The sequence below is a fragment of the Dasypus novemcinctus genome, chromosome 5 (genome assembly GCF_030445035.2).
Source record: "Dasypus novemcinctus isolate mDasNov1 chromosome 5, mDasNov1.1.hap2, whole genome shotgun sequence".
NCBI lineage: Eukaryota > Metazoa > Chordata > Mammalia > Cingulata > Dasypodidae > Dasypus > Dasypus novemcinctus.
In genome coordinates, this window is record NC_080677.1 from 90,312,367 (window position 1) to 90,336,187 (window position 23,821).

The 23,821-nt window shown below is 34.3% G+C and overlaps 1 protein-coding gene across 12 annotated transcripts in view; it reads left to right on the top strand.

Annotated features, from left to right (window-relative positions):
* The window catches only part of FOXP2 (forkhead box P2), a 612,807-nt gene that overhangs the window by 198,855 nt on the left and 390,131 nt on the right, over positions 1 to 23,821 (top strand). For all 12 annotated transcript variants that reach the window (XM_058297231.2, XM_071215243.1, XM_058297230.2 and 9 more), the window contains one exon: positions 21,153 to 21,243. The gene's annotated coding sequence lies outside the window, so the exon portion shown is untranslated. The remainder of the gene's footprint in view (positions 1 to 21,152; positions 21,244 to 23,821) is intronic.

Sequence of the window (23,821 nt, forward strand, 5' to 3'; positions counted from 1 at the left end):
TCTCTTTAACAGGTAGTGCTAGGAAAACTGGATATCCATATGCAAAAAAATGAAGGTAGACACCTTTCTCACACCCTCATACTACATACAAAAAGTAATTCAAATTATATCAAAGACCTAAATATAAGAATCAGAACTATAAAACTCCTAGACAAAAGCATAAGGAAGCATTTTCAGGACCTTGTGTTTAGCCATAGCTTCTTAGACTTTACACCTGAAGCAAAAGCATTAAAAGAAAAAATAGTAAATGGAACTTCATCAAATTAAAAAAAAAAAAATACCAAAAAGTTTTTGTACATCAAAGAACTTCATTATGAGAGTAAGAAGACAACCTACAGAATGGGGTTAAATATTTGGAAAACACCTATGTGTTAAGGGTTTAATATCCAGAATATAAAAAGAAATTCTACAACTCAACAATAAAAAGACAAACAACCCAAGTATAAAATGGACAAAAGACTTGAATAGGCATTTCTCCCAAGAAGTTATACTAATGGGCAGCAAGCACATGGGAAGATACTCAACATCATTATCTGTTTCTGAAAGGAAAATCAGGACCACAGTACGATTCTGTTTCACACCCTCTAGAATGGCTACTATTATATAAATAGAAAATAACCAATGCTGGTGAGAATATGGAGCAATAAGAACATTCACTCATTGTTGTGGGAATGTATAATGGTGCAGCCTCTGTGGAAGCAGTTTGGTGATACCTCAGAACATTAAGTATAGCATTCCCATATGACCCGGCAATCCCACTTCTAGGTGTGTACCTAAAAGAATTAAAAGCAGACACTCAAACAGTTATTTGCACATAGGTGTTCATCTAGATTATTCACAATTGCCAAAAGTGGCATGTAAACTATGTGCCCAACAACAGAAGAATGGATAAATAAAATGTGGTGTGTGTGTATACACTTACATACATACAAAGAAATATTATTCAGTTATAAAAAAGAATGAAAGGGAAGCAGATTTGGCTCAAAAGATAGAGTGTCCGCCTACCACATGGGAGGTCTGGGGTTCAAACCCAGGGCCTCCTGACCCGTGTGATGAGCTGGCCCACATGCAGTGCTAATGCATGCAAGGAGTGCTGTGCCACGCAGGGGTGTCCCCCGTGTAGGAGAGCCCCGTGCGCAAGGAGTGTGCCCAGAAGGAGAGCCACCCAGCACGAAAAAAATGCAGCTTGCCCTGGAGTGGTGCTGCACACACAAAGCTGATGCAGCAAGATTATGTAACAAAAAGAGACACAGATTCCTGGTGCTGCTGACAAGAATATAGAACCAAAGAACACAGAATGAATGGACACAGAGAACAGACAACTGGGGAGAGGAGGGAGTGTGGAGAAGGGGAGAGAAATAAATAAAAAATAAATCTTTAAAAAAAAAAAGAATGAAGTTATGCTACATGTGACAACATGAATGAACCTTGAAGACATTCCATTGAATGAAATAAGCCAGATACAAAAGGACAATTATTGGATGATATCTTATATTAAATAATTAGAAAAAGCAAATTCATAGCATCAGAAACCAGGGCCCATGTTGATAATAGAAGCTGGGTTGCTTTTTAAACATTAATTTATTGAAGTATATCACTCATGCATACATATACATAAACAAGAAGTGTATAGTAATAGTTGTGAACTTACAAAACAAACATATATAACATCATACAGGACTCTCATAACTCACCCTACCACCAAAAACTTGAATTATTGTTAAACCTTTTTAACTAATGGTTAAAGAGCATTGTCAAATATTACGTCTAACCAAAGTATTTTTCCCCCAACCAATCCTATTATTATTATCTTTACATCATTTATATATGAACATACATAAACAATAAGTGTAGAGTAAAAGTTGTGAACTTAGAAAGCAAACATGCATAACACCATACAGGGTTCCCATACATCAACCCTCCACCAATATTTTGCATGATTATGAGACGTTTGTTATAAATTATGAAAGAATATTGTCAAAATATATTACTACTAATTATAGTCCTTATCTTATAGTTGGTGTATTTTTCCCCAACCCACCCTATTATTATTTTTGAAATATATTTTTTATGACAGAATTTGCAAACTTATAAAACGATCATGCACATGTGCAGAATTCCCAAACAGCACCCCTCTATCAACACACCACACTGTGGTGGAACATTTGCTACAGATAAAATAATATCATCTGATTGTTACCATGTCCAACGTGTACATTTGGCTCACATTTTCCATACTGCCTCCATAGCCAAAAGTAGGGGAGAGGGCCCATATCTCACACCTTATCCAAAAGTTGACTCAGAGTAGATGAAAAACCTAAGAATAAAAGCAGTAACCATAAAACTTCTAGAAGAAATTGTAGGAAAATATCTTCAAGACCTGATGATAGGTGATAGATTCTTAAAGGAGATAAAAGGAGGACTGAGATGGACTACTGATGTTTAGTGTATGCAGAAGTTTTAATTAGCTTTAATGTAAAAGTGTGGAAATGTATAGAGTGGATGGTAACATAGAGTAACAGCTAATTTGTAAATAAGGATGTGGCTGAAAATAGTAGGCTAGGTATGTAAATGCCAATTGACAGAATGCTAGAGAATAATCTAGGAACTGAATAGCACAGTAAATGAAGAGGTAGATGAGAATTGTGGTTGATGGTACAGAAGCAAGAGTGTGATTTGTGAGCTAGAGCAAATGTACCTCACTACTGCAGGGTGTTGAGAATGTGGAGAAGCATGGGAAAAACACAAATGGAGTGACCTATGGGCTGTGGTTAGCAGTAATAATATAATATTCTTGCATCTATGCAAGAAAATGTACTGTATTGACAAGGAGCTGGGTTTTAATGCTACATTGACGCAGAGTTTCTGTTTGGAGTGAAGGAAGATTTTGGTAATGAATGGGCGTGAGGGTTAATTGTAAACACAATTAACTCCACTGAATTATATATTTGAATGTGGTTGAAAGGTGGAAATTTTATGTTATAAATGTTACTAGAATAAAAATTTTAAAAAACATAGGAGTATACTGTACAAACAGGGAACTCTAATATAAAATATGAACTACTGTTTCTACTACTTGGGTTTTAACATAAATATCCACAAAAATAAGAAGGAACAGGAAAATATTGAATCAAATTGTTTATCAATGCTATCCTTATACCCAGATAAGTTTGCAGTGGTATAGAATTGATTTAGGCTTATTGAGATTAGTAATAACTAAAACTTAACTCACCACATTGAGTGCCAGGCACCATTTCAAGCACTTTATGTATATTAACTGTTTTTATTCTCACAACAGCTCCATGAATTTAATATTATTATTATCATCATCATAATTTCCAATTTAAAATGAGTAAACTGAGCCATAGAGGTGCTAAATATTTTTCCCAATACCACACAGCTAGTACATGATGGAACCTGGATTATTCAAATTTATAATTCATCATTCAATAAATATTTATTGATTTCCCCTGTGTTCCAGGCACTCTTCCTCATGCCGGGGATAAAACAGTAAACAAAACAAAGTCCCTGCTCTTATGTACCTTATCATGTTATATGTATAGAATGTTAGATAATGATATATTCTATGAAGAACAATAAAACAGTGTTAGAAGGACAGGAGGTGTCTGGTGTGGCTAAAAATGGAATTTACTATTTTATAGAGAGTAATCAAAGAAGGACTTTCTAATCAAGTTCCATGTGAGCAGAGACCTGAAGTGAATAAACCAGATATGCATATATCCAGGGGAAAAAATATTCCAGGGAAGAAGAATAGCAAGTGCAGATTCTCTGAGGTGGGAACATACAATGCATGGTAAAAGAAAAAGGTCTGGGAAACAGATGTGGCCTGAATACCACATGGGAGGTCCTGGGTTTGGGTCCCTGTGCATCCTAAAGAAGATGAACAGATGCTGCACCTGCAAGCTAGATGCTGCACTTGCTACAACAATCAGACGCCTAAAACAAGCAGATGCCACAAACAAGCAGAAGCTGCAGCCCATGGGGAGCAGATATGGTTCAGGTCATTGGGCACTGGCCTCCCATGTAGGAGGTCCTGGGTTCAGTTTCTAGTGCCTCCTGGAGAAGGTGCATGAACAATGAGCAAACAGACCAGAAAACCATCTTGGTGGTGGGGGGACAGAATACATTTTTTAAAAAACAAAGTAAATAAATAAATATTTTTTTAAAAAGTAATTGCATCATTTTCATTTAAAAAAAAAAAAGAGAGAAAATCTGGGTTAGAGCCCAAAGACCAAGAGGACTGGTAGGAAACGAAGTCAGAGGAATATGAGAAAAGCCACCCCTATGAGAATTTCTAGACAAAAGTAAGGACATTGTTTTTTGTGTTTTTAAAAAAGATTCATTTATTTATTTATCTATTTATTTATTTATTTATTTACTTCTCTCCCCTTTTCCCCCTGCCCCCCCACCCCGGTTGTCTGTTCTCTGTGTCTATTTGCTGCGTCTTCTTTATCCGCTTCTGTTGTTGTCCGCGGCACGGGAATCTGTGTTTCTTTTGGTTGCATCATCTTGCTGTGTCAGCTCTCCGTGTGTGCAGCACCATTCCTGGGCAGGCTGCACTTTCTTTTGCGCTGGGCGGCTCTCCTTATGGAGCGCACTCCTTGTGCGTGGGGCTCCCCTATGTGAGGGACACCCCTGCGTTCCAAGACACTCCTTACATGCATCAGCACTGTACATGGGCCAGCTCCACATGGGTCAAGGAGGCCCGGGGTTTGAACCGCAGACCTCCCATGTGGTAGGCGGACACCCTAACCACTGGGCCAAGTCCGCTTCCCTGGCCATTGTTTTTTAACCCAAATAAAATGAAAGCTATTGTAAGAATTCTGAAACACAATCACTTCTATTTTAGCATAATCACTTTGCGCTGTTTTGAGAATAGACAATAGGGGACAAGGGCAAAATTTAAAAATACTATTTAAGAGGCTTTGGCAATAATCTGGATTATAGATAATGGCAGTTTGAACCTGGATCATAGTGGTGAAAGTGATAAAATATTCAATTCTGGATCTATTTTCAAGGTAGAAACAATAGAATTTGCCACAGTATTATGTATCTTCATCATTACATTATATATATTTGTGAAAATTTTGTGATAGGCTATTGTCCTATCCAAAACAGGAGCAGGAAGCCAAGGACTGACCAATTATGCCAATTATTTGGTGACATACAAAGAAAGTATTGTAAAGCCACCTCTTCAAGAATGAGCATAGAGAGACAGCAGTTGCATGGGCTAGTATGGGAGTTCTGGAATGGTCTTTATGTACCAGAACTGTACAAGAAACTGAAAGAAAGAATCTCAAAAGAGCAATAAGGTCCTTGTCAATATGCATATCTCTTTTTCTTAAAAAAAAAACCACTATTAGTAATATTCACTTACAGTAAATATTTGGTGTGCTGCCATACCATTTTAAAATATTACCAAACTTGTAGCAGTACTTTTCACAATATTTATCTGAATTATAAATTGATTTTGACATTGACTTTATCTCAGGTTGAATGTGAAGAAGTTTTCTGTCTTAAAACTATCCGACACATTGAAAAAGTATAGTAGGTGAAGAACATCTAGAGAGTTTCATACGTAGGAACATAAATTGTTATGTTTTATAGTGCTTAAATTGTAATGAAATTTAAGGTTCCATAGTAGGCAGAGAAAATCCAGGAAAGCTATTAATAGTTTAGCATCTCCATTTCCTATGGGAATGTAGCTTCAAGTTGTTGAGAAGAATATTATAGTCTTATTTGGTATAAAATTCATACATTGTGGAAGAGTGTGTTAGAGGTCCCAACTGGGTTTTTCCTGAATTTATTATCTTACAAAGTCAAACACAGATACATCTTTCATAAAAAGAATCAGCTTATTCCAAAGTAATATCTGAGATTTCGATCAACTTATTACATTTTGATGACCATTTCAACGGATGAACAGTACAAGTAGAACAACCGGAAGAATACAAATGAAGTACAAAAATTATTGATGAACAGCAAGAGAATTCAAAACTCAAAGCTGATTAACAAACAAATACCGCAGGTAAACTGGGTTACAAAATAAATAATTATCCCACAGTGTATTAATGTTGTTTATACTAAAATAGGCCATTAAAATTCCGCTTTGGAACAATAAGTGTTCATTGACCTAACATTTTAAAAATGGGTTTAGTTTCTGAGGTAAAAATATTCTCTAAAAGGCTCCTTCCGTCATATTTCCTTCCATATGAGTTGAGCCTTTAGAATAGGAACAGCAGATGTAGCCAAGAATATAATAGTAATCCCCAAAAAGATGTTTGTGCCTCAGAGGTACCCAAAAACTTCTAGTCCTCACTTATTTAGAGACTATAATGAAGAGCTTTTTTGCTATGTGGCTTTTCAGTCATAAAACAAACTTCCAAAAGAAGCAAGTTAAGGGAGAGTAAGATTAATAGACAGGAGTTGGATGGGATCATTAAGGCAGGAAGAGTGATAAAAGCTAGAGTTCTGACATTGGGAAAAAAGAAAAAGCTAGAGGTACAGAATTGTAAAATGATGAGCTTGGTAATAATGGGCTTTCCAAATAATAATTTTGAGTGAGCAAATTCTTAATTACCTTTTTATAAGAAGTCTGGGCATAATACATTTTAGAAAGATTTACATGTGTGGTAGATGACAACAAACAGCTACAAATTCTTCACATCCTTTTATGCATGTCTTTTTACAATGTGTCTTAGCACCTCCTCCCATTAAAAGTCTTATTTCTCCATTCCCTTGAATCTGGGATAGCCTTGTGAATTAATTTGACCAATAGAATGTGACAGAAGTGACATTAACTCAGAAAATGTAAATTACACCTAAGTTTTTCAAAATTCCAAAGGGGGTCACATGCATTCTTGAGTGATAGATTCTAGTAGATTATTGGAGGCAAGATATCTTTTCCTCTGAAGTCATTGTCATAAAATTATATAAGAAGTTTTAATCACATAGATATCCTTTTGATGATTCTATTAAAAACCATATACTGTGCTGAATGGACCACTGCAGGGACCCAGTTTTCCTAGTCTAGTATTTTATGTTTTTTAGGATATTGAGACAATTATTCACTTTATTTTTAATAGTTTAAGAACAAAAATCACTATGATCAGCTATGGATTTATACTTTTCAGTTTTCAAACTTTTAATTGAATAAACACAAAATAGCATCAGAGTTTAGTTTTATTCTTCCCAACTTAAAATGAATTCATACATCCTTTAAAGAAAGCCAGATTTAAACTGGTGAATATCTTAGTGGTTAGACTTGCGTTGGTAAGTTTGTGTAATGGAGTTTTAAAAGACATTCCCAGGCAATTAGCTGAACACACGAAGAATGAAATTAAAGAGTGGGTGGAAGAAAAGCTGCATATTTTTGACAATAAAACAATAGAAGATGGTTCTCAGTTTGGTATAAGAAACAAGAAGGCGAATGTCTGTATAAGATTACTGTCTCTTTCTTTTTAAATAGTAGGAGAAGGTGTATAATCTATGTGAATCTGTTAGAGAGCAATGAGGTTTCCTTTTGTTTCATCTGCAATTGTTGTTGTATGCTATTAGGTAAATTTTGATGCACTTTCAATAAAAAAAGCTATTAATGAATTAATGTTTATAACTCTCTTTCAGCTCATCAGATGAAAGGTGTTATAAAAGTGTAAAATAGTAGTATTGTGGTGGTTTCCATGGCAACAGTAAGTTTCCCACCTGACAGGAACTAACTAATAAAGCAAGGTGGGTGAGTTAAAATTGCTATGAGAATTTTACTTTTTGCACTTTGTAAAACCTTTCAAGTTAGTACTTTAATTTTGCATAGACATTTGATTTTCATTAACTAAATTATATGTGTTCCTGTAGCCATCTCTGTGCTTGTTCCTTATGTATTTTCTGGTATTCTGAGGAAAAGGCAGCAATTTATCTTTGAAATGCTAGGATATTAATGCTTTCAAAAGATTATTCTGCTTACCTATTCCACTGTCCCTGGAGTCAGAAATGCCTGGGGTTTAATCTTATCTCTGCTACAGTGTGTTCAGAGCAAGTTATTGGTCTCTCTGAAACTGTTTTGGCAACAGTAAAATGGAAAGGTAATAGAAACTATCTCAAAAGATCGTGAGGACCAAAAGCATGAATACATGTGAAGTGCTTGTTACAGTGTCTGATGCACAGAAAGTACTCAATGAAAATACTAGCTACTGTATAATGCTTTCATTTCCACCCTAGTAATCAATATAACTGCATCTCAGACAGCTATATCCAATAGAACTTTCTGTGATGATGAAATGTTCCGTGTCTACATTGTCCAATATGGTATCTACTAGTCACACACGGTTATTGCATACATGAAACCTGGCCAATGTGATAGAATAACTGAATTTTTTGTATTTTAATTTTAATAAATTTAACTTTAAATAGACAGATGTGGCTAGAGGCTGCCAACATTAGACAGTGCAGATCTAGTGTAACCCTTTATTTGTTTCCCCTGATAAGCTATCTTATTTTCATTCCAGATGGCATCCTAGGGTTCTGCCTCCAGCATCTTTCTCCCCTATTGTTTGTGCACACTAATAGTAACTGAAATTCTTACATTTTTTCCTCCTCCAATTCCCTTTTTTTGCCCATATAGTTGGATTTCTATTCAGGATCTCCTCCCTGCGAGCTGCCCTCAGACCTCTTTTCTACGCATTCTTCGGTTCATTTTTCTCTTATCAACTAATTCCCTGTACTTTTATCCAACTCCCTTCAGCTCTGTCCCTCAGGGATATGGAATTTTTTCCCTTATCAAACAAACCTTTCAATCATGACAGCATATATTTGCATGTTTTATGGTTTACATTACTTTTATAGTTCTAAATAGAATAACTGACAATTGTTTTAATGAAATAATTCTAATTAGCATGAAAGTTTTTTTATTAAAGTTATCCTGAGTGTTCTATGAAAAGTAAGATATATCCACTTGCTTAACTTTTTTCCTAACTTTAAACTCATCAAAATTGTTTACTTCCAGTAACTTTTTTTATAAAAAGTAAAGAATATTGTATATATATTCACATCTCCAGATTTTAGAATATAGGAATTATTCTTTTTTTGTTACCTCTTGAGAAATTCAGAAGGTGATTTAGTTGTGATTCAGATAGGCATATCACTTTCTCCACCTTCTTCATAAATATTTTCGCAGAGAAAATTGCAATTATAGTAGGTACAACCTGTACTTACTGTTGCTTATGCAGTATCACATTTTAACTTGTAATCTACTCTAGGCTTCTATGAATATCACTCATTCAAAAACAGGCTTACCTCATGCTTAACCTGCTGTGAGTAGTCAGTAGGAAGAATGTCTTCTCTATAGCAGATAGCAACGCTGATACTTAGTAAATGCTCAGTAACCACAATGATTGAAGGGGGTAAAGGTCTTATGAAACTTGAAGTTTGATTTAAAAATATTTTTACATATTTGTGTATATATGGTAATACATTTTTATACAGCTCCAGCAAGCAGCTTTCTTTTACTCTGAGGGAAGTCCATGTGAAGGCAGAATTTTTCAATAATCATCCTAGAGTACCCCCTCCTCTGATAACTGTCTGATCATCTTCTACCTCAGCAGTCTTATTAGGCTGCTCATTTATTTAATTTTTTTACTTATTTTTATTTGAGAAGTTGTGAGTTAACAGAGTGATCATGCAAATCATACAGGATTCCCATATATCACTCTACCACGAACTTACATTGTTGTGATGTATTTGTTACAATGAAAGGACATTATCATAATAGCACTGTTATCTATGGTTCATAACTTATATTTGGTGTATTTGTCCACAAGCCATCCTATTGTTAATTCCTTGTATTAGTATTGTATGTTTGTTTTAGTTCATGAGAGAAAGTTGTCATGTTTATACTGTTAAGTCCATCATTCACCATGAGGTTCACTGTGTTATACAGTCCCCTGCCTTCTATAATCCAAAGGGTACCCTCAGTGGCTCTCAGTTTCATCAGAGTTATGCTGTCTTCAGCTCAGTCCCTTTTAGAACATTTTGATTACTCCAAAAGGAAAAATCCCCAAACCCCTTAAACACCCCCTTTTATTGACCCTTAACATTGATATAGTACCTTCTTTGCAATTGCTATTTAAAAAATTAGAATTTTACTGTTAACTATCACCTATATGTTATATTAGTTATATTTCCCCTTGTATCTCCATATTCTTAACATCTTGTAGTAGAGGAATATTCTTGTATTTGTACTATTAACCACCATCATCATCCACCATCAAAGTCACTGTTATAGTCCCTGTATTAACCTCTAGCTTTCTCTCAACTGACATTAACCTCTCTAGACAAACCCTTTCGGCCACAAGCTTATTTATAAATCCAGAGTGTTGATTGTACTCACTATAATATGTTAACATTGACTCTACCCATTTCCCCACACTTAAAATCCCCGTTATTAAACATTCTACATTCAACAGTAGCTCTCCCTTCTCAACCCACATTGTATCTCCTAGTAACCTATACTCTATAATTTAACTCCATGAATTTACTTACCATATTTAGTTCATATTAACAAGACCATACAATATTTGTCCTTTTGTGTCTGTCTGATTTTACTCAACATAAGGGCTCATCCATGTTGTCATATGCATCCCAAGTTCATTTCTTCTTATATAGCTGAACAGTATTCCATTGTATGTATATACCACATTTTATTTACCCATTCATCACTTGATGGATACTTCGGTTGTTTCTGTCTTTTAGCAATTGTGAATAACGCCATTATGGACATCAGTGTGTGTGCAAATGTCTGTTCCCATCCTTACTTTCAGTTCTTCTGAATGTATTCCTAGTGTCAGAATTGACATATCATATGGCAGTTCTCTGTTTAGCTTCCTGAAGAATCTCCAAACAGTCCTCCACAGAAGCTGCACCATTGTACATTCCCACCAACAGTGAAAGAGTATTCCCATTTCTCCATGTCCTCTCCAGCACTTGCAGTTTTCTACCTTTTTAATAATGGCCATTTCTGGGAGTGGTGAAATAATATTTCATTGTAGTTTTGATCTTCATTTCCCTGATAGCTAGGGAGGTGAGTGTCTTTTTATGTCCTTTTTGGCCATTTGTATTACTTCTTTGTAAAAACTCCTCTTCAAGTCTTTTGCACATTTGTTAAAAATTGGATTGCTTGTCTTTTTATCATTGAGATGTATGATCTCTTTATATAACGTGGATATTAAACCCTTATTAGATATGTAGTTTCTGCAAATTTTTTTCCAGTGAATAGGCTGCCTTTTCACCTTCCTAACAAAGTCATTTGAAATACAAAAGAGTTTGATTTGGAAGAGGTTTTATTTATTTTTTTATTTTCTTTCATTGTTTGTGCTTTGGCTGTAAGATTTAAGAAACCATCACCTGCCACAAGTTCTTGAAGATGTTTCCTTACATTTTCTTCTAGAAGTTTTAGGGTTGTGGTTTTAATAATTAGGTCCTTGATCCATTTGAGTTAATTTTTGCATAAGGTATGAGATAGGTGCCCTCCCTCTTTTTTTAAGCTATGGATATCCAGTACTCCCAGCACTGTTTGTTGAATACTGTTCTGACCCAGCTGGGTAGGTTTGATACCCTTGTCAAAAATCTCTTGACTATATATATGAGGGTCTATTTCTGAATTCTTGATTCAGTTCCATTGATCAATATGACTATCTTTATGCCAATACCACACTATTTTTTTTAAGTAATATACTTTAAAGTCAGAAAATGAGAGTCTCTAACTTCATTCTTCTTTTTAAATACATTTTTGCTTTTTTGGGCCCCTTACCCTTCCAAATAAAGTTAATAAGTGGCTTTTCCATTTCTGCAAAATAGACTATTGGGACTTATATTAGGATTGCATTGGATCAGTAAATCAGTTTCAGTAGAATTGACTTCTTTATAATATTTAGTGTTCCAGTACATGAACATGAAATACCCTTCCATTTATTTAGGTCTTCTTCAGTTTCTTTTAGCAATGCTTTGTTGTTTTCTGAATACAGGTCCGTTACATCCTTGGTTAAGTTTATTCCTAAGTATTTAATTCTTTTAGTTGCTATTGTAAATGGATTTTTTTTTTCTGACTTCCTCCTCAGATTGCTCATCAGTAGTGTGTAGAAATGTTACTAATTTTTGCATTTTAGTCTTGTATCTCACCACTTTGCTGAACTTCCCTATTAGTTCTGGTAGCTTTGTTGTGGATTTTAAGGGATTGTTTAGGTATAAGATCATATCATTAGTGAAGAGGGAAAGTTTAACTTCTTCCTTTCCTATTTGCCATTTGTTTCTTTTTCTTGCCTAATAGTTGTTGCTAGAACTTCTAGCACAATATTGAATAACAATAAAGTGGGTAACCTTGTTTTGTTCCTAATCTCAGCAGGAAAACTTTCAGTCATTCACCATTTAGCACAGTGTTAGCTGTGAGATTTTCATATATGCACTTTACCATGTTGAGAAAGCTTCCTTCTATTCCTATCTTTCAGTGTTTTTATCAAGAAAGGAGACTGTATTTTGTCAAATGCCTTTTCTGTTGTCAGTTGAGATGATCATGTGGTTTTTCTTATTCAATGTATTAGTGTGGTTAATTACACTAATTGATTTTCTTGTGTTGAATCACACTTATACCTGAGATAAAACCCTCTTGTTCATGGTGTATAATTCTTTTAATGTGCTTTTAGATTTGGTTAGCTTATATTTTGTTGCTAAGGGAATTCCATGAAGACAGAATCTTTCAGTAAACATCCTAGCATACACTTCATCTAATGACTGTTCACCTTCTGCCTTAACAATCTTATTAACCTCCTCCTTGATTTAATTTTGATTTTTATGTACTCTGGCTGGACTGATCAATAAATTATGGATATTTCCAATTTAGTGCCAGAAATAAATTTATAGATATAAGAAGTGACTTAAAATAAATTTATTGTATCCCTGAATAAATATGTTTTGAACTATGCCCATGATATCAGCAAACTTAAATTTCATTGTAGCTTGGATTGTTTCCAGGTACACTTTTATTTCAGCTCAATTTCTTTGAATATATTTATAATGGATTGATGGGGCCTTAAAGTGGCATTTGCTCCACTTTCTTAAATCCAGATACTACTAACAGGCAGGTATTTCATTCAAATGAACATTAATCTTGCATAGGCCCCATTCTGTAGAGATAGCATTCACATGATTTACCCTGTGTGACTTAAGTTAGTACATATAAGCTTGTACTGGTCATTGAAATACCTCTCCTTAACAATTCTGTAGGATTTCTTTTTTTAAAAAAATTTATAGAAGTATATCACTTATACGTAAACATACATAAACAATAAGTGTATAGTAATAGTTGTGAACTTAGAAAACAAACATATAGAACATCATACAGGACTCTCATACCTCACCCTACCACCAATACCAAGCATTGTTAAACATTTTTAACTAATGATTAAAAGACATTGTCAAAATATTACTAACCAAGGTATTTTCCCCCAACCCAACCAATTGTTATTATTATCTTTATATCATTTATATATGAACATACATAAACAATAAGTGTATAGTGAAAGTTGTGAACTTAAAAAGCAAACATGCATAACAACATACAGGGTTCCCATACATCAACCCTCCACTACTATTTTGCATTTTTATGAGACGTTTGTTATAAATTATGAAAGAATATTGTCAAAATCTTACTACTAATTATAGTCCTTATCTTATAGTTGGTGTATTTTTCCCCAACCCACCCTATTATTATTTTTGAAATATATTTTTTATGACAAAAGTTGTAAACTTATAAAACGATCATGCACATGTGCAGAATTCCCAAACAACACCCTCTATCAACATACCACACTGTGGTGGAACATTTGTTACAGATAAGATAATATCATCTGATTGTTACCATGCCCATAGTGTATATTTGGCACACATTTTCCATACTGCCTCATTACCAACATTGTACATATTTAGCATAGATGCAAGAATATTATGTTATTACTGCTAACCACAGTCCATAGGTCACTCCACTTGTATTTTTTCCATGCTTCTCCACATTCCCAACACCCCGCAATATTGATGAACATTTGCTCTAGCTCACAAAAGACACTCTTGCATCTGTATCATCAACCACAGTTCTCATCCACCCTTCTTTATTGTGCTATTCAGTTCCTATTCTCTAGCATTCTGTCAACTGGCATTTATATAACTAGGCTACCATTTTTAGCTACATCCCTATTTATAAACTAGCCATTACTCACTATGTGTTACCATCCAAGTTATACATTTCCACACTTTTACAGAAAAAATAATTAAAACTTCTACATACATTAAACATCAGTGGTTGATCTCAGTCCTCCTCTTATCTCCTTTAAGAATCCACCACCCACCACTATGTCTTGAAGATGTTTCCCTACAATTTTTTCTAAGAGCATGTGGTTCTTGCATTTATTTTTAGGTTTTGATCCATTTTGAGGTAATTTTTGGATAAGGTGTGAGATAGGGGTCTTCTTTTGACTATGGGTATCCAGTTCTTTCAGCACCCTTTGTTGAATGGACTGCTCTGCCCCAGCTGTGTGGGTTTGACAGGCTAGTCAAAAATCACTTGCCTATACATGTGAAGGTTTGTTTCTGAACCATCAATTTGGTTCCATTGGTCTAGGTGTGTCTTTATGCCAGTACCATGCTGTTTTTACCACTATTGCCAGTTAATATGATTTAAAGTCTGGAGATGAGAGTTCACTTTTCCTTTTTAAGATGTTTCTGGCTATTCAGGACCCCTTACCCTTCCAAATAAGTTTGATAATCGTTTTTTCAATTAAAAAAAAAATGCTGGTGGAATTTTTATAGTAATTGCATTGAATCTGTGTATCAGTTTGAGTAGAACTGACATTTTAATTAATCAATCCATGGGCATGGAATGTTCTTCCAGTATATAGTGGACTTTTTTGATTTCTTTTAAAACTGAGTTGCAGTTTTCTGAATACAAGTGCCTTTGCATCGTTGGTTAAGTTTATTCCTGACTATTTGAGTTTTATCTGTCATATTTTATTTATTTTTAGTTACTTTTATTGATATAATCATCATTTCTAGACTCTCTTCTAGGCCTCTCCTGTCTTTTTTTTTCAGTCTCTAGCACAGCCTTTAATATTTCCTGAAAATCTGATCTCTTTGTTAGAAATCCTCTAAGTTTCTGTTTATCTGTGAATATTCTAAACTTGCCCTCATTTTTGAAAGACTGTTTTGCTGGATATAAGATTTTTGGCTAGAAGTTTTTCTCTTGTAGTATCTTAAATATATCATACCACTGTCTTCTTGCCTACATGGTTTCTGGGGAGAAATCCTTATGTTATGCATTGTTTTTCTCTTGCTGCTTTCAGAATTCTCTCTTTGCCTTTGGCATTTGACATTCTGATTAGTATGTGTCTCAAAGTTGTCTTTTCAGATTTTTTCAGATGGGAGTACATTGTGTTTCTTGAACATGGATATCTATGTTCTACAATAGGGTTGGGAAATTTTCTACCAACTTTTCTTCAAATATTCCTTCTGCCCCTTGTTCCTTCTCTTCTTCTACTGTGACACTCATAACACATAGGTTGCATGTCATTTGCTGTCATTTAGTTCTCTGAGAACTTGTTCAATTTTTTCCATTCTTCATCTCTTCTTTTGTATGTATGTTCTCTTTCAAAGGCCATTTCTTCAAGCTCACCAATTCTTTCTTCTGCCTCCTCAAATCTGCTATTATATGATTCCAATGTTTTTTTAGTTTCATTTATTGTACGTTTCATTTCCATAAGATCTATTTTTCTATGTGTGCTTTCAAATTCCTCTTTGTGCTCGTTCAGTGTCTTCTTAATATTCTTAATCTCTTTAGCCATCTCTTTGAATTTATTAAGGAGCTTTGTTTGAACATCTATGATTAGTTCTCTTAACTCCTTTATGTCATCTGGATGCTTATCTTGTTCATTTAACTGGGCCATAGCTTCCTGCTTCTTGCTGTGGATTGTAATTTTTTGTTGGTGTCTTGGTATCTGGCTTACTACAGTATTTATTCTGGGTGCAGTTTTTCTCTCTAATTTAGGGCTTCCTGCCCTTTCTCCCTTGCTGGTTATGCAGTAGGAACCAAGGATGTATTTGGTGCTATAAGCTGGGAAAGCTCAAGCTGCCCTCATTTCTCCCAACCTTCTCCTTTGCCAGGGATAGGAACAAAGACATAACCATGTGGAATAATTCCAAGTCATACAGACCTAGACTATAGTTGTCCAGAGATACTGATGAAGCTTCACACCCCTTTCTCTCCTGCCTGGGGTGGGGATGGAGCTACAGGTGTGGGCAGCAATCTATGCAGTGTAGGTCAAGGATAGTTGCCCTGGTAGACTTCTGATTATTCAGTCTTTGCCAGCCAAATATATCTGCAGTTACCTGGATAGGCTGGTATAGGGCCTGCCAGCTCCTCCCTGCCACAGGTGGGGCTGAAGCCTAGGGTAGAGCTGCAGGCTGATCTGGGTGAACGAAACCAGTTTCTACCATCACTGTGATTTTTTATCAGACTGGCTTGCCATCATGCTGGAGGCAGGGACAAAATGGTGACAAACATCCTCTTTCTGACTTGTACAAGTTCAAACTTTAGCTGTTGTTAGGGTTATACTTTAGCCAGTTGAATTTACTAATGAGTAGCTGAAATTGGTAGTCAACCATCTCTTCCTCCCCTGTTTTTGGGAAATGGAGTTTCAAATTCCAGTCACTGAATAGCTCCTGGGGCAGCTTGTGTTGCCAAAATAGGATGATCACCAGCCTCTGTGGCTCTTCAGTATTTTTCTGGAGAGGTTGGTGCAGGTTCCCCCAGCTTCCTCCCTGCTGGAGGTGGGGCTGGGGCCTAGGCTAGAAGTGCAATCTGGGTCTGGATGGAAAGAAGCTGGTTCCTTCCAGCACTGTGATTTTTAGTCTTCACTGCTTCCCCTTGTGCCTGGCGCAGAGTTAAGATGGCAGCTACCAGCCTCTTTCTGATTTGGACAGGTTCAAACTTTAGCGTTCTTAGGGTTATACTTTAGCCCGCCAAATTTACTCATCAGTAGCTGAAGTTAGTGCCCAACCATTTCTTCCTTCCCCAATTTTTGGAAGTGGAACTTTCAATTCCAGTTGCGGAATGGCTCCCAAGGTGGTTTGTGCCTCTAGTGGAGGATGGGCACCAGCCTCCATGATGTGGAGTGCTCTACTTACAGATCTTCACAGATGGGCAGTCTTCTTCCATTCCTTCAAGGATGTTGCAGGATGATCTTATGGTCTCCTAGAGTCCTTAAACAGGTACTTCAGCTAGCTCCAGATAGTTCTGGGTGCTTACTAACTGCCCTGTAGCAGAAGCTAACTCTAGGAGCCCCTTACTCTCTCACCATTTGCTAGTTGTCTCCTCTGCAGGATTTCTTTTTATCTCAATACTCTATAGATGACAGAAGGATAATATGAGAACTGAACTCCTGGAATAAATCTCATATTGATTATCTATGATTAATAATCATGTGTAAATGTTTTTACATACTACATAACTTTGCAGCATATGTAGTCACTGCTACAGTTTTAGTCTGTGAGGCTGCTGAAATGCAATATACCCGAAATTGGTTGGCTTTTACAATGGGGATTTATTAGCTTATAAACTTACACTTCTGAGGCTATGAAATTGTCCAGATCAAGGCATCATCAGTGATGCTTTCTCTCTGAAGACTGGCTGCCAGCAACCCTGGACTTCTCTGTCACATAGCAAAACAAATGGAGGCATCTGCTCATCTTTCCCTTCCCCTCCATGTTTCATTGCTTTCAGCCTCTGGGTTCTGTGGCTTTCTATTTCAGTTTCCTTGGCTTTCTTTCTGTCTTTCTCTCAGTAATTATCCAATTTTAAAGGATTCCAATAAGAGCATTAAGACCTATCTTGGGCCATGCCCCAACTGAATTAACCTAATCAAAAGGTCTCACTGACAATAGATTCACACCCACAGGAATGGATTAGCTCTACAAATATACTTTTCTCATGTCCATAAAGTCTCAAACCATCACAACTACGGTTTGGATCTAGTATTAATTATCAAAACTACTGATCCTTCTTTACTAAGGTATAAGTTAAATCAACATTTTTCAAAATTTCAAAATAAAATTCTATACTTGAGTAAACTCCAAAATTGATGTCCTCCATTATTGTTATTTGAAATTTCAAAATAAAATTTATATTGTGCTATATTTAATTAAGGCAATGACAAAGAACTCCTTTATTTTTATACCTTACCTTACTTCTTTTAAAGAATCATATCACCATATTAATTTTGCAAACAGGATTATCTAAGGGTAATATATCTCTGTTATGGTTTAGAGCCATTATATGTACTACCTAAAATATTATTTTTAAATTCCTGTACATGTCCAATTCTGTATTTTTTGAGTAGCTATTATGTGCCTGACAGTAATTTCAGTGCATGGGTCTCATAAGTGAATTAAACAAATGCCCCTGCCCTTGCAGAACTCTCAGTGTTTTAAAGAGGGTTTAGGTGTGAATTGTAAGTGCTCCGTAACTCTGTTGGCAATCTTACAGCATTCAGACTTTGCAGAACCAACTTTTTTCAATTCCTATCCATTTCTTGATATTTGCAACATCCGTATAAATGATAGTGATGTTATGTTCCTCCCATGTAAATGTGCTATGGAAAAAATAAATGCCTACTGAAAAATGCCCTCTGAGTCCTTCCTGAATTTTGGAAGGAATAGAGTATATTATGGACTGACTGCCTCCTGAAAAAAAAAAGGTCCCCATTTCTCGGGAACGTATGATTATATCTTTTATCTTATTATCATATATCCTCATTACCAAACAACTGGAATTAAACTTGTGAATTTGTTATCTTGCTTGGATTTGGGTGTCGGGAAACTTAAATGTTTACGCTATCAGCCTTCAAAACCAATGAACAATTATCTACTTTCTCTTATTTGGATATAGTTAACTTGCTTGATTTGACATTACAAAGTAATTCCTAATTCTTACTCTTTTCCAAGAAAACCTTTAATATATAACATAAAAACAATATTTAATATAAATTTTAATTTTATACATCAATTGCCCTTTACGACCTGTATAACAAATCTATTTTGTTTATTCCAAAATTTTAGTATATTCTTCCAATTCATGAAATTCATTAGATTAGGGATTTTAGGCTAAGGATATTAGACAGAAGGTTAGAAAATTAAAACAAATAATTTCAAATGACACATTAGAAAGACAAATCTCTTTTATGAGTACCAATGAGTTTATTTAAAAAATTAAAAGAACACAAAACTCAATCATTCAATATCTAATTATTCTCTTAGAGTATTTTAGTGACACTCTTCTGCTCCTACCACAGTACACCTTAAATAAATTCATAAACCAATTTGAAAGGCCAGAAGAAATCAGCAAAGGCAGTGTTTCTAAATCTGAATTACATAGAGATCCTTTCTTCCAAGAAGCCTTCTCTGACTGCCCTAGTTCAAATTGGTGCTGCTTCTATATATACCATCCACATTGTAAAAGTTGCCTCTTATACATTCCTCTTTACCCTGAATATACCAAGAGAGCAGGGTTGTGTCTTTATCCCAGAACCTGGCACAATGCCTGGCATATAGTTGGCAATCAAGAGTTCCCATTGTTTTGTTTTCTTGCCAACATTGGGTAGAGTCCAGCTTTCAAATTATGCCATTCTATTGACATAAAGTGTTATCTCATTGGATTTTTAATTTGCATCTTTTTGATTGCTAATGATTTTGAGCATTTTAAACTACACTTAGTCATTCTGGCTTTCCCTTTTGAGAATTGTCTTTTCAGGTCTTTTATTTATTTTTCTACTGGTTTTCTCTGAGTATATATATTCTAGATAGTAATTCCTTTTTGGTTTTAGATCTATGGAATTTTTATACTTAAATATCTTTCAATGAAAATTTTCTAATTTTGAATTAGCAAATCCAGTAATTTTATACCTTATGATTTTTGCTTGCAGGTCCTGTGTCAGAAATATTTTTTAACTTCTAGATCTCAAAAATAGTCACCTCATTTTTCTTCTACTAGCTTTGAGAAGATAACTTTAGTATTTACTTCTTTAATGTCTCTGTAAACCAAATGTGTACATGGCATAAGATAAGGAACCAACTTTATTTTTTGCCTTATTTTGAGACTGTTATTTTTGTTCTCCAAACAATGAACCACTAATTTTCTCTCTTATTTTGTGACGTTACCTTTATCATATACACAGTTCTCATGTGTATGTGGGTCTGTTTCTAAATGTTACCTTATCTTAGATGACATTGATGCCACTCATCCATGTCCATGCCTATGGTAGACATTGCCAATTGAACCCAGGATTCCTTCCTGGCTGCAGATGCAGATTTATCTCAGTACAGCTTTCCATATCTATTAGAGTTGGTGTGTGAATCAAAGCCCATTTACTATTCATACACTGCTAAGTCCTATAATTTTATTGGACCACCAGAATATTTAACGTATTTTAGCTTAAGCAAGGTAGGAGTGAAATCTCTTAGGTTAATTAAAGGAGGAAATGACTAAAAAAGGAAAGTGGTTAAATAGGAAATAGGCCCTGAAAATACAAATTCAAATAAGCATTGAAGTAATAACACTTACATTGTAATTATAAGAAGAAATGTTTACTTCCACATTCTTCATTATTGAAAAGGCCTACAACACTCATTAAGTATGTTTTGAAGAGGCAATTGAAATCAGTCATGTTTTCAGTTGGGGACCTTGAGACAACTCAAATAATTTTATTCTGTAAATTATGAAATTTAATCACCGAAAAGTTTAAACCTACCCAATCATTATAAGAGTGGAAAATGAAATCTGCATCTCTTAGAAATGCATCCTGTGCTTTCTCCATGATCCTAGCTTTGTACCAACAATGGTTTTAAATTTCTCTAAATTAAAATGTAGAAAAGCATTTTCGTATTTGTCATGCATATTTTAAGATTTACAAAGTAATAAATGCATTAACAATTTTCCTTATTTGAAGATGAATAGATTTATATTCTATGAAACCATTGGACTCTATTTGTGAAATAAATTCAAAGTTAATTTTCAACAAGTAACAATTAATTGTTTCCATTAACAGGGCTACTCTAATGTGATGCGGGGATTGAATTTACCTAGGCTTCTATTTCACGATTGACTTAAAAGTCTTGTAGAAGTTCTGGAAGAAACAGGTAAGTGTCCTTTTACTAATAATTCTCTTTTGCTCATTGTATTTATTTGTGTTTTCCTGAAGGTTATTTTATCCTTTAATGTTTTTGGTTAAGCATCTTTTCCAAAATGTTAAAAAAAAAATTGTCATCAGTGGACCACAGTAACATGTCTAATATAGCAATGGGAATATTTACCATGGTCTTCCCATTTTAATTCTTGTTGCTTTCTCCCTTTCTATTAAAGTTAGTTTCTTTGTTGGGGAAGTGGGGAAGGAGGTTAACATTAATTTATCCGGAATACGAATTGGGTTTTGAAATTTGAAATAAATCATTAGGTAAAAAAACACACAGGGTATTATATACATATATATATATGTGTATATATATGTGTGTATATATATATATCTTTGGCCTTTCATACTGGTCTTTTCAGTATTATTTTATTCAAATTCAATTGGGATCCAAAATATTGAGAAAATAGCATATACAATATATTAGTCATTATTTTTTCCTGAAAGTTTGCTTTTTTCTTACGAATTTTTGAGAACCAGCACATCAGCTGCTTAGAAAGCATTTGTTTTTTTTCAGTGTTGCATATCTTTAAATCTAATAATAGATAATAATAGATTTTTCTTGATACTTATAAATGTTTTGGTATTTAATGTTTCTGTAAAATTAGTTGAATATTGAGTATCACTGTTGAATTATAGTATCGATCAAGCAGTCATAGATACCAAATGTCAAAGTTAACCATATCTATAATAATTTTTCTCTTTGCTAACAGGAATTATAGATTGGGAGGCTGTATTTACAAGTTTCCTAATAGTTTATATAATTTTCTTCCCTAATCTTTATCCCCAAAGAGAAAGGAACCATGGTGCCCTGGCTTTCTCAAAACTCTTCATCAAGGGGTTCACTATAAGAGTGGGAGAGACCTGAAGATCATCCTGATGGTTCTGTCTAAATTGCTCTCCCATTTGTAAAGCTTTACAAAGATAGAAACTCCATATTTTCCCTGAGATATTTTTGGCAGTGTGATTGAATTTTTCAGTCAAATATTTCTCATATATTTTACCTACTTCTTTGCCTTTGGACTTTTTATATTTTTGTCAATTTCATTATTTTGCTATATAGACTAATAAAATCATTCTGCATGTGTCTAGCATTTAAGATTTGCCAACCTAAAGATTTTACACATTGGCAAATTTTGCTACATTTTACTCTTTGATCAAACTTATTATGTAGGTAAGGTTGGCATTATTATACTTTGTTTAATAAGTAGAGAAACTAAAAGCATAGAATTTAAATGATGTGAAGGCAGCCATATAACTTATTGTTTTACAGCTAGTTATAAACAATTAGTTGTTTTTAGAATGCATATCTCCTAATGCCCAGTCTTTATTTTTTTCCTGGCTTATATATTCGTGCTTTATCATAGATGAGGTTATATTTAAATAGACCATCTTTACAAGGCCTTTAAATATTTAAGTTCTCATATTTTAGTATTAGGATTTTTTTTAACAAAAACAGTAGGATTTTAGATTTGTAATAAGCAAGAATTAACTGGCAATGAGCATCATGGAACCATGAAATGAACCAATTTTTTTCACCAAAGTAACAGTTTAAAAAAATTTTTTTTAATTTTATTGAAGTATATCATTCATAAATGAATATAAATAAACAATAAGTCTATAGTAAAAGTTGTGAAGTTACAAAACAAATATGCATAATATCATATAGGGGTCCCATACATCACTCAATCCCAGCACCTTGCATTGTGAAACATTTGTTACAAATTATGAAAGAATATCATCAAAATGTTACTACTAACTATAGTCAGTATCTTATATTTGGTGTATTTTTCTGAAGGGGTGTTATATGGGAATTTTACATATGTGCATGATTGTTTTGTAAATTCACAACTTCTGTAATAAAAGTATTATTACTTTTGGGGGGGAAAGAATTAATTAAAAAAAAAACACAGAATCTTCTCCCCATAAGGAAACACAATTGGGCTTGAAGTTAATCCTCAAAACTGCTTTTGGAACTTAGTAATTAGACTTTTTCTTTTCTTTTCTTGTCTTGTCTTGTCTTTTCTTTTTTTAGCTTTGTATTTAGCTTTTTTATTTAAATATATTACTCATACATAAACATACATAAACAATGAATGTATTATAGTTATGAACTTATAAAACAAACATATAACATCAAACATATAAAACATCTCACCCTACCACCAATAACTTGCATTGTTTTTAAACCTTTTTAGCTAATGATTAAAGAGCATTGTCAAGATCTTACTACGAAACAAAGTATTTTCCCCTAACCAATCTGAATATTATTATCTTTATATCATTTATATATGAACATACATAAACAATTAAGTGTGTAGTAAAAGTTGTGAACTTACAAAGCAAACATGCATAACATCATATAGGGGTCCCATACACCCTCCACCAATAGCTTGCATTGTCATGAGATGTTTGTTACAAATTTTTCTAATCATGTGATTAAAGTGTCAGTCTTTTATATTTTTTATATAAAGACCAAACACATATTGGTGTAAAAAGTCCATATGTACAATATAAAAGTTTCATCT